The sequence below is a fragment of the Heloderma suspectum genome, chromosome 2, assembly GCF_057233095.1.
Source record: "Heloderma suspectum isolate Gila_16-S chromosome 2, 16-S_ref, whole genome shotgun sequence".
In the NCBI taxonomy this organism is placed as follows: domain Eukaryota; kingdom Metazoa; phylum Chordata; class Lepidosauria; order Squamata; family Helodermatidae; genus Heloderma; species Heloderma suspectum.
In genome coordinates, this window is record NC_139459.1 from 210570726 (window position 1) to 210583405 (window position 12680).

The following is a 12680-nucleotide window of genomic DNA, read 5'->3' on the forward strand; positions in this document are numbered from 1 at the left end:
AAGATCAAGGGAAGGGCTTACCCACACACGCAAGGAGTTCCAGGCCACCGCTTTCGCATTGACAACTCCATGCTGCATGAGTTCTGGCAGAGGGAAATCCAAAAGTCGTAGATAAAACCCAGCCTGCCGTACACTGAGCTGACAACAAACAGGCACACACAATCCACAGCATCGAGAGTTCAAATCTATGAAAAGCCTCACAGTACTTTTCATGGCAAGTCCTTAACAATCCAAAGTTCCAGTCCATGTGCAGAGTGCCTCCAGAAGTCCAGACGATGATGGATCCAAATAGAGAAGGCTTCAAGCAATAAAGACAAGATGTTCCTAGCAAAGGCTCTTCACCTTTGCATCACCTTAAAAGGGAAGGTATGACTGTAGGACACCCCCACCATATCCCTTGACAGACAAAGGCCTTTAGCCTTTCAGCAAGACACCTGTCTAAGCAGGGCGGCACTGCTCAACCCTCCAGCAGTGACGCTTCAGCCTGGGCGACCCTTCTGCAAACCCCACCCCACCTCTGTCAGGTTCTCACAGGCAGCTTCCAGCCTCCCTGCCTGCCAAGGCCAGACCAGCAGGGGGACAGGGGGTCGGGTGGCTCCCCCTGGCTCTGCTCTGAGAACACTGACAGAGAGAAGCTCGCACTGACTCTGACGTTCCAGAGGCTGAACAGGCCCGAGCCCTTCCAGGCTACTTCTAGTCACATCCTGGCTATAACCTACAAGGCCCACTGCAGTACTGAAGCTGGGCCCTGACAGTGGGGGTGGGGCTGTCCATCCCTACTCAAAACTCATTTCCATGTAGATTGGCTCAGGGACTTTCATACTGCCAATAATACTTTTCATTGCAACATCAGGTTTGATGGCTTCACAGGCCCGTTAGTTACAGCATACACAATGTATTGAGAAATAATGTTGCGTGTCTCCAGTTGGCACCTGTTAATGACACTACCCCCTAGCAATCTTTTCTCTAGGGGGCTCCGTGGTTCCCTGTCTGGTGGCTGTGGCTGATTATGCAGGCTCCTTTCCACAGTAAGCCCAACAAACAGAAGCACCAATGCATTTCTGGAGCTGGATAAAGCAGTCACTGGATATTCTAAGATGCAAGAAGGTGATCTCTACCAAGTGGAACCCAGGAATGGACGGATCTGTCAATATCAGTTTCCTTTGGTTTCTCATTTTCCAATCCCCAGTTGGTTCTGTATCATTTCTGCATTGGTTTGCTACATTAAAAAAAAAAAAAATCTACATGGACATTTGTATGCATTTTTGTATGCATTTCTCATAATGCAGGCATTTTTGTATACAATTTTGCCCAGTATACACTTTTTTGTGTGTGCAAACCATGTTCCCTTATACAATGTTTTGTATGTTTTTTAAACAATTATCTGCATTTTTGTATACACTTGCCCCTAATATCTGCATTTTTGCTTCCTTTGTTTTGTTTTGTTTTGTTGGGAGAACTGCATCACAAAATTCTGAGAAGTGTGACTACTGAAGGATAACTGTTTTTTTCATGTGTCGATTCAGGAAGTGTGAATGTGGTATGTTCTCCTCAAAATATGAACTGAATAACATTCTTCACCATCCCTAGTGGCACTAGTTTCAGGTACCTTATGTTGTAATTACTATTTCCTACTACCTCTTTTCAGCAGGGTCAGAAAGTGGGTAGGTCCCCCCAAAAGGTCCGTCAGATTAGACTGTCTGGAATTATGTATGCTATTCCTGAACAGGACACTGTTTGTTTCATCCATGTACCATATGGTATAATAATTTGCCAGGCCAGGAATGAGGTTTGACCCAGCAGTTGCTCATAAGTTTGGCAATTTCGCAGATGCCACAACTTTTGTAAGATGACTATACTGGAGTGCATACAACAAAAGAAGAAAGGTGAAGTGAAATAGAAAATGTGCATTGGAAAAAAGAACAACACAGGGAACACCTTATCTCAGCTGAGCCTACCACACTGGTGAGTAATTTTCAATGGGCAAGTCTATATGTCTCAGAGCTTGAGCCTGAGCTTGGATGGTTCACTGCAAACATAATGAAATGTACTGTATGGAATAATGTTCCGCTGTCTGTAGGGAAGGTCTGAACTGATTGACCTAAAGAGGTCTTTCCATACTGAGTATCTGTACGTCTGAGGAACAGCCAGCGGAGTTTTTCTTTAGCTGTTTCAGAAGCAGAAAGGTAATCAGTTTGTAAACAATAAAAGAAATTTGAAAGAGATCTCGGAATCATTGTGGAAAACTCACTGAATATCATCAAGCCTCAGCCATCAAAAAGGCAAGCAGAATGTTACGAAAGGCCAGGAGAATAATGCAGAAGTCTTTCAGAATGCTTCTGTATAAATGAATGCTGGGCCCACATCTTGAGTGCTGTGTATACACCCTGTGGCAAAAAAATAATGAAATAGAACAAAATGCCAGAGAAGTAGGGTAACAGCAGTGATAATAGAAGGATCATATTTACAAAGAAAGGCAAAGAGAATGAAGACTTTTTAACTTCCAGAAGGAAACAAAAGGGTAATAGAAAGGTGAAAGGGGAAGACACAACAGAGGAATATATAATTACTTATCTTGCCCTGCTAAGGCAAAACCCTTTCATACAAGGGTGACTCCTGATGAAATTAATACAGCAGGGTTTAAACAAACACATGAAATATCTTTTTCCAACCAATTAGCCTGGGGACCTCTCAGCCAAAAAAAAGAAAGAAAGAAAAGAAAGAAGGAAAGAAAGAAAGAAAGAAAGAGAAAAAGGAAAGGAAAGGAAAGAAAAGGAAATAAAAGAAAAGAAAAGAAAAAGGGGGTTTAGGGTATTCCTAAAGGGAATATCAACAATGGCTATTAGGTAAGACCAATGGCTGGAGCAGTGTTTGAAGTCCTTAAATGGAGACTTGTCACAGAAGAGCTTGCATGTGGTGGGGTGGTCATCTTTTTCTAGGGATGGCACGGGCATCCAATTCAGTCCAGGAATCTGGCAGACTTGTTCCTGCCCATACCCCCGAGCCCTGCTTGCTGAGCCCCTGCCCCTGTTCGCCCCCTGACTGCGCTTGGCGAATGGCCTTCACTCATCCCAGTGGCCTCGTCAACCTTTTTAGTCGCCATTTTTGGAGAAATAAAATGGTGATTGCAAAAATGTGTAAATTTGAGCACACACAGAAATGTGCATTTTGTGAATGCACATATTCACATATATGAAAATGTGCATTTTTGCAAATGCACATATTTCTGTGTATGTGCAAAAATGCGCATTTCCCAAAAATTACACATTTTTACACACACACTGTATGCTATTGCAAAAATGTGCATTTTCACACATACAAAAACATGCACATTTTTGTGTTCGCCATTTTATTCTATTTTTTAAATGGCAACTGCGGAGCTCAACAAGGCTGCTGGGGTGAGTACGGGCTGCTCACTGAGCGTGTGAGGGGCTTAAGTGCAGTTTGGGGACTGGCAAGTGGGGACAGGGGCTGGGCGGGCGTCTGGCGAACCCGGATGGGGGTGAGTTTGCACATCCCTATCTTTTTCCAACCAACAGCTTCAGGCAGGGATGGGGAATGTTGCCGGAATGCAACTCCCATCATCCCTCACTATTTGCTATGCTTTACAACAGGAGCAGGCAAAAGGTAGATCTCCAGGTGTTTTAGACTTGTTTTGGACAGCTCCCAGAAGCACCAGTCAGCATGGCCAATGGTTAGGAATGCAGTGAGATGAAGTCCAAAACATCTGGGGGGCACCTGATTGGGGAAAGCTGGACTAGGCTATGCTTCTGCACCTATTTTGGTTGTTCCTATGTGGCTTCCAAAGTATCACTGGGAGGAGACTGGGAAAGTGTTGTTGCGATGGCAGGGAGAAATAGCAGACATGTGATCTACCCATCTCACACAGACACACACACCACATCTATGAGGCCACTGTGCTAATCGCAGGCTGAGTTCTTGCCTTCTCGGCTCAGTCTGCATAAGCACATGCCACATGATTGCAGCTCACCTTTGCCATCAAATCGAGATGGGTCATTCACACACACCTTCCTGTTATCTATGGCCCGTTGCCAAAGATCTCTTGAGCAGATGCCATTCTGCTGGCAAGGAATGTGTTACAATGTCCTCGACATTCTAATGCTGTCCTCTGGCAAGCAAACAGCTTCATCATCTGCTCCCACCCTGACCACCTTGTGTGTGTAAGAGAAGGGCAGACAAACCAGCTTGGCACAGATGACGAGCAGAAGTGGCAGGAAAGGGGATGGATGGGTGGGTTCCAGGCAGTTGGGCATGTCACACAATTACCAGCAGAAAATTAGGCCAAAGCTAAGACCCATTTTACTGTCTCTCTCTGTCTGAGTGATCATCAGCCTCATTAAAAAATGACTAATTATTATTCTGGCTCATTAGCAACTATAAATCTCTAGTGCCACAACTTCATTAAAAAAATGACAAGTTAGCACTTCATTATGCTCCATAGTGCCAAATGTTAACCTTTGCCAGGCTGGTGTTTTTTTGTTTTTTTTTCCTCTAGCGCAAAGGTGCCAGCTGAGGCCAGGGCTTAAAGGGCACGAGCTTCTCCAGAACATGCAAAGCCAGGAACAAACAACAAGATCTTCTTTAGGGAGGTAGATGTGATGACTGAATATAAGTGGAGTACGCAACGAAAAAGAGAGACATCTGTTTGGAGCAAATAATTTCCTTTCTTAAGAGGTTGGGTGGATTCAGATGAGTGGGTCAGTTGGACCAAATCAGGATTTTCCTGAAACTTTAAGAATGAACATGGGGAGGAACATATGGTGACAACACAAGAGAGGGCCTTCTCAGTGGTTGCTCCCAGGTTCTGGAACTCTCTGCCAAGGGAGGCCAGATTAGCTCAATCTCTCTTGTCCTGCTACTGGCAGGGAACTACATTTTTGTTCAGACAGGCTTTTGGCATCTACGCTGCTATGCTGGTGAAGTCGGTTTTAATCTGGTGGGTGTACACAGTTATATATTTCTTTTGGGGTGTGTTTTTATTGCATGTGTTTAATTCTAACATTGTTATTTTATCTATATTTTATTGTTAGCTGACTTGAGCACTATGTTTAGTGGAAAGGCGGGATATAAATTTAATAAATACATGAATGAATGAATGAATGAATGAATGAATGAATGAATAAATAGTTGCCATATACAATCAGGGTCAAAAATATTGGAACAAGGATAACTGTTTTGGCAGTTGGCCTCTGTACACCACCACATTGAAGTTGAAAGGAAACACACCCAGATGAGAGAGAAGTCAGGGCTTTCCGCTGTAATTCAAGGGGTTTGACAAAAGTGGGGCATTAACCATTCAGGAAGTACAGCCAGTGGCATACACACACACCCATCACTGGGGGCTCATAAGTAATGGAACGAATGGCTGACAAGCAGCTGCATGGCCAGGTGTGGCCTGTTTCCTGGGTGCCCCATGACCAACCAATCAGATAAAAGGCCTGGAGGTGGTTCTGAGTGTTACATTTGCATTTGGTAGCTGCTCACTGGAACTCCCAACATGAGGTCCAAAGAGGTCTCCATGCGAGTGAAGGAGGCCATTATTAGGCTGAGAAAACAAACCCATCAGAGAGATCGCAAAAACAGTGGGAGTGGCCAATACAACAGTCTGGAACATGCTGAAAAAGAAGGAATTAACTGGCAAGCTCAGCAACAGCAAAAGGCCTGGAAGACCACGGAAGACAACTAAAGTGGATGACCGCAGAATTCTGCTCATGGTGAAGAGGAAACCTTTCACAACATCTAGCCAGCTCAAGAACACTCTTGCGGAGGTAGGCATGTCATTGTCAACATCTACAGTCAAGAGATGGCTTTATGAATGTAAATACAGAGGCTTCACAACAAGGTGCCAACCACTGGTAACGCGCAAGAACAGACAGGCCAGATTAGCCTTTGCCAGCAAACACCTAAAAAAGCCTGCCCAGTTCTGGAATAAGATTCTTTGGATTGATGAAACCAAGATTAACTTGTACCAGAATGATGGGAAGAGAAAAGTATGGAGAAGGAAAGGAACAACTCATGATCCAAAGCATACCACATCATCTGTCAAACATGGCAGAGGCAGTGTTATGGCATGGCATGTATGGCTGCCAATGGAACCGGGTCACTGGTGTTTATTGATGACCTGGCTGCTGATAAAAGCAGCAGGATGAATTCTGAAGTGTATAGGGCTATACTTTCTGCTCAGATTCAGCTGAATGCTGCCAAACTGATAGGATGCCACTTCATATTGCAGATGGATAATGACCCAAAACATACAGCAAAAGCTACCCAAGAGTTTCTCCAGGCAAAGAAGTGGGATGTGCCAAGTCAGTCACCTGATCTCAAGCCAATAGAGCATGCTTTTCACTTACTGAAGACAAGACTGAAGGCAGAAAGACCCACAAACAAGCAGCAGCTGAAGGCAGCTGCAGTAAAGGCCTGGCAAAGCATCTTGAGGGAGGAAATTCAGCATTGGTCATGTCCATGGGTTCCAGACTTCAGGCAGTCATTGACTGCAAAGGATTTTCATCCAGGTATTAAAGGTGATCCTTAAGTTTGAAATTATATTGGTTTGTTCCATTACTTATGAGCCACCAATGATGGGGTTGTGTATATGCCACTGGTTGTACTTCCTGAATGGTTAGTGCCCCACTTTTGTCAAACCCCTTGAATTACAGCTGAAAGTCCTGAATTCGCTCCCATCTGGGTGTGTTTCCTTTCAACTTCGATGTGGTGGTGTACAGAGGCCAACTGCCAAAACAGTTATCCTTGTTCCAATATTTCTGGCCCTGACTGTAAGAGCCTCCCCCAATCTAGTGCTCTTCAGGTGTGTTGGAAATACAACTCCCATCATCCCTGATCACCAAACTGGCTAGGGATAAAAGGAGCTGTGGTCCAACCCATCTGGAGGGCATCAGGTTGATATTGGCCACCCTGTAGCATCTAAATGCCAGATATTGGATCTTTGACTTATCTCCATGAGGGAGATTAGGTCTCTCCAGCCATCTACAATGGAGTCTGTGGCTTTATAGCATGTATTACTGAGACTGTTATGTTTCCTTTGGTGATGATTCAGCCCTTGATTTGGATAAGCTGGTTACATGGTTTGTCTGGACTGGATCTGTGGAGGCACACACATTGACACTGAGCTTTGTCTGTTAGAGGAAATATGTAACCACCCACAAAGAAGGATTACCACTTGTCCTCCTAAGGGAATCCCTTACACCAGCCTTGCCCATCATGGTGCCCTCCAGATGTTCTGGACTACAACTCTCAGGATTTCTGACCACTGGCCATGCTGGCTGGAGCTGATGGAAGTCGAAGTCCAAAACATCTGGAAGGTACTAGATTGAGGAAGGCTGGCTCATGACGTAATGCTTACACCACCAATAACTTTCTGTCTGAGGATGAAGAGTTTTATCTTAAAAGTCAGTAGGTCATGAATTAAATCCACTTCCCTCGATGTCTGGTGTGTTCCATCACCTCTCCTCCCCATGTTCCCTCCATATGAGGAGGTAGAGTCCATGTTTGCCCTGGTCTTTTCTTCAGCCTCATCTAGGGGCTCCAGACTAAAAGAAAGTTAAAACAAGCAACACAGCAGAGCTACATTTCAAAGGAAGACTACACACGACTTGAAATCACTTTGTCACCCATACATTTTGATGACAGCACCACTGCTAGGGATACTGCAGAAATCTGCTGCAGACCCAAATGAGGCTGAATTCCCAGGACTCCGATCTCCAAGTCCACAGCAGACCAGATTCCCCTCCCCTCAACCTGTGCATCCTCAGATTTTGCGCAGGGCAGCCCTCTGTCTTTCTAAAAGGCGCGATAGGCTAATGGCGGCTGCCATTCGCTGATTGCGGGAAAAGTACGTCTGTAATTGGTATATTTTATGCCCGTTGTGGCCATAAAGCACTTATTTCTACCTAAATTGTGGTGTAAACAGACACAAGTTAGGTAGAAGTAAGTGCTTTGTGGCCACAAATGGCGTAAAATATGCCAATTACGGCCATAATTTTCCTGCGATCAGCTAATGTGAGCTGCCATTAGCCTATTGCATCTTTTAGAGACACGGAGAGCCACCCCGCAAGCTCCGGTGGATGCTCCAGGTCTCTGGGGAAATCCGTGGGGCCCCAAGCAGCCCAGATTTCCCCATGGTGGACACTCACCCCCAAGACTGGACATCAGAGGGTTCACCCATCCCTAACCACTGCTCTAGCTGATTCTCAGGGTCAAAACAGGCATTACAACAAAACAATTAGTCTTTTTAGAGAGCAATTCTATGGTCCCTGGGCAAGCATCCCAGACCATCAGAAAACCCCTTCCAAGGTTGGAGGCAGAACTCTGACCTTGGAAGGGGGAGCCAGAAATCCAGCCCCCACCTCTGCCCCCTTGCAGCCAGTGTAGAGAGAACTGTGCCTGCTGCCACCCTGAGGTCAGAACACTGACCTCGGGGAGGTGGAAAGGGGGCATTCCACTGGGCGCTGAGGGGAGGAGACCAGAGAAGCTGGGATAGAACCAGCTGTATCCTGAACCTTCTCTCATCTTCTTCCCTCCCCCTCCAAAGTGCTCTTGTTTGATGGGCTGAAAAGCCCATCTAGCAAAATCAGCATAGAATGGAGGACAAGGAAGCAAAGACCACCTCTGCTGCTCCTTCTGTGCTGCTGGCAGCAGCCTGGCAGGGCATAGGAATCTTTGACGCCTCTGAGTTTGGGGGCTTCAGAGCAGCGAGGGCACAGTCCATAGGATGGCATCCTTAATTATTTTATTCAAAAATACATAAATCTAGATTTTTAAAAGATATTTCAATCTAAATATACGAAGTTACAGCGAATTTCAATATGCGATATTTCTCAACGAATAAGAATGATGACCATATCCCATCCCATCTCTTCTTCGGACAATATCAGTCAGTTTGTCAGATTCAGCCATTTCAAGTGTTTTAATAAGCCATTCCTTTATAAATGGCACCATGACTAATTTCCAATGCCTACCCAGAATTATCTTTCCTGCTACCAAAGATTTACTATAAGCAGTAGGGATGTCAGAGAATTCCACCACGGATCTCGGGGAGGCCGAATGCCAGCGCATTCGGTCCCCCAAAATCGGTGGCAGAACGGTCTGCCCCCCCACCCCCCCGCAGTGGGACTTACCTTGGGCAGATCTTCCTGGCAGCGGCGGCGGCTCCGGTGGCGGCTCCAGTGGCCATTTCCACTGCCACTGCCGCCATTTCCAGTTAAAAAAACAAACAAAAAAAGTGATAGGCTACATAAAGATTTACGTAGCCTATCACGGCTAGATTTTTAAAAAACACTGTGATAGGCTACGTAAATGTTTACGTAGCCTATCACGGCTGATTTAAAAGAAAAAAACGCGCGAATGCAAATGTTGCAACTAGCAACTCAACAGCAGACTGAACAGGCAAACATATGGGTCACCTGGTCAGTCTTTCCCACCATGAAATTGTAATTCTATTTGAATTGTTACGATTTCTAAATTTTCATTTATAGATGTAAGTTAGCATATGCACATTTTATGCAGATCTGTGCCCTCTTGTGTCCTTTTTTTCAGTGATGCATAAGTGGCCACCCTATGGACACCTCACTTGTAGGGAGCAACTCTAGTTGGCTTGCTTTATTGCAGAGTTCTGAATGAGATGACTCCACGCTAACATATAGGAGAAGGGTTGGGAATCCGGACAGGGGCCAAATCAGGCCATCCTGGGGTCCCAGGATTCTCCAGATGCCCATTTCCCATTCGCCTGGTCCCACCCACTTTCCCCCAACCACCCATCATTTGGAGGTTTCCTGGCTTTTGTGCAGTTTTTCCCCCATTCCAAAAAGTCAAAGGGATTGTATTTTTGGCCCCGTCCCTTTTACCCTGCCTCCTTTGCCTTCAGCCCTGCCCATCATTGGAATGCAGCCCCTGAAAGCTTCTCTGAAATTGAATTTGGCTCTCCAGCTGAAAGAGGTTCCACACCCCAGGTATAGGACTACCATACCCTGCAAAAAGGGACAGGCCTTCAACGTAAGGGAGAACTATCTGCTTTAGAATGTACACAAGCCATTGCACCAAATACCTCCTTAACGGTAGAAAACAAGACATTTGTTATTGGATTATATAGTAAGGCCTGTAGCTACTGCTATCATCATCATTGCAATTTGTACCCCACCTTTCTCGCAAAAATGTCCCTCAAGGCAGCTTACAGGCACAATTAAAATTGATTAAAACAATAAAACAATACATTAAAATACAATAAAACTTAACAATTAAAGGGAAAAAAATTAAAAACATTCAAACAGTTGAGGGGTATCTGTGGAGTAGGGTCAGAGGGTGGGCCTAGAATAGGAAATAGTCAGCAGTGTGAACCGGAGGGAGATAGAGACTTGAGGAACTGAACAGGTGGCTTACAGTACTAAAGACTTCTCCGCCGTGTGAGCTTTAAAATTAAAATTAGTCCCTACAGCTGTGACTAGAAACGTTCATCGTGCGTCATCCTTACACAAATCTATGGTGCGATCACTCTTGGAATACTGTGTACAGTTCTGGTCTCCATACCTCAAAATACATTCTGGAGAGCTGGAAAATGTGCAGAAAAGGGTGACCACAGTGATCAAGGGGCTGGAGCAACATCTGGAACTATTTAGCTTAGAAAAAAAGTTGAGTATGGGAAGGCAAGGCATGGAGGTGTATTTCTCTGTATACACGTTGCTGGGAAACATGAGTGGGAGGGTGCTATTGTACTCACATCCTGCTTGTGGGCTTTTTGCAGGCAGCTGGTTGGCCACTGTGTGAATAGAATGCCATTAGTTAGACCTTTAGTTTGATCCAGCAGGGCTCTTCTTTATGTTCTCATGTTTTTAAGTGCTGAGAAGAACAGCACAGCCATATTACAATTGTTATTCCAAAGGACTGGCATAGAAGGGGTTACACATTCTTTTCAAGACTTACCCCATCCTGTGCTTTAACCCCCCCCCCCAAAAAAAAAACACCTTTCTGCTGCCTGACAGATAGTTGGCTAGTAAATCCCCATGGGGAAGCACTGGTGAGAAAGAAATTAGTACTGCTGTGGAACTAACTTTCCCAAATTATATCACCCTCTCTGACAGCATAATTGCCCCCTTTCCTGGAGATTTAACATGGTGCATACATCTTTAAACAGTTGTTATTTTAAGAGCTCTCCACCACCACCACCCATCTCCCTACCAGGTGATGTAGAAAGGCATTTTACCTTCACCCTCATTGCCCCGAGTGATTGAAAAAGATATTTGGGCTGATGGCAACCGGTGAGAGCAGGAGGAGATGCGTAACCTGGGGGTGGCAAAGACACTCCCACTGCCTTTGCAAGTGGCTGCATATCAAAAGCCCCCTGTTCTCCACCAACCCAACAATGTCACGCACCTCTTCTTTGCACTGGCAGGGTGGGTGCTTTGGGATGAAGAAACAGCTTTGGAAAGGTCATGGTGACACGTAATTAATTCTGAGGTTTAATGACAAACATGGAGAAGCAAACAAAACATTTCTTATGCTGCGTGATGGGAAAGAGTAAAATTATTGCTGAGCTGAAATTGGGGTGGGGGGTGAAACAATGAAATTGAAATTGGGGTGGGGGGTGTACAATTTTGCAGACTTTTTGCCCACCTCAAAATGTATCCCTTCCCAGCAATCATTTGCACACCATTGTGAAAGGGTGCAAAAATGTTTGCAAGGGTATGTGCTCAGGAGGGAGGCAAAGGCAAGACGTCTCCCCATTGCTTAGGCAACTGGGCAGAGGCTCCATTGCTCCAATCCAGTAGGGAAGACTTCCCCAACCTGGCGTCCTCCAGATGTGCTGGACTGCAATTCCCAGAATCTCACAACCAGCATAGCTGTGCACATTTGGAAGCAGTAGTGCAGTGGCAAATTCAGAAGTGCAGGGTCCCTTCAGGACAGTCACAACCACACCCCCTCACAGCCACGCCCCTTCTAAAATCATACAACCTTGTAAGATTATGCAATACAAATGAGCTTTCAGTCACTTTGTTTGGAGTATCTGGTCACCCTAATTCAGAATTATTAAAAGAACCATTTGAAAAGAACACACACAGAGTCATGTCCAGCCACTTGCTAGAAAATATTATTTGGTTAATCATAGAATCATAGAGTAGTAGGGTTGGGATGGGCCTACAAGACCGTTGAGTCCAACCCCCTGCTCAATGCAGGAATCCAAGTCAAAGCATCCCTGATAGATGGCTGTCCAGCCTCGTCTTGAACGCCTCCAGTGTGGACTAAAAAGGTAGTCCTTTTTAATTCAAGAAACAACAACAACAACAATACTATAATCATAGTATATTTATAATTATTATTATGAAGAGCCATTGCAACCAGGTATGAAGCAATACCCCATTAAAATAAATGGAACTTAGTCCGTGGTGACCCACAAGTCCTTTAAGGCTGCAATCCTATACATACTTATTTGGGAGTAAATCCCATTGAAGATAATGGCACTTCTGAACAGACAAGTAGGATTGCCCTACAAGGATACAAGCATAACTACATTCACTAGGGGAGTAAACTGAAGTCTGAATCATCAGACATGTTGAATCATGAATCATCAGACTGTTGAATCATCAACAGACCCCATCAGTAGCCACGGATGTAGACAAAACGCACTTGAGTGGTGAGTTAGGAACAGACTT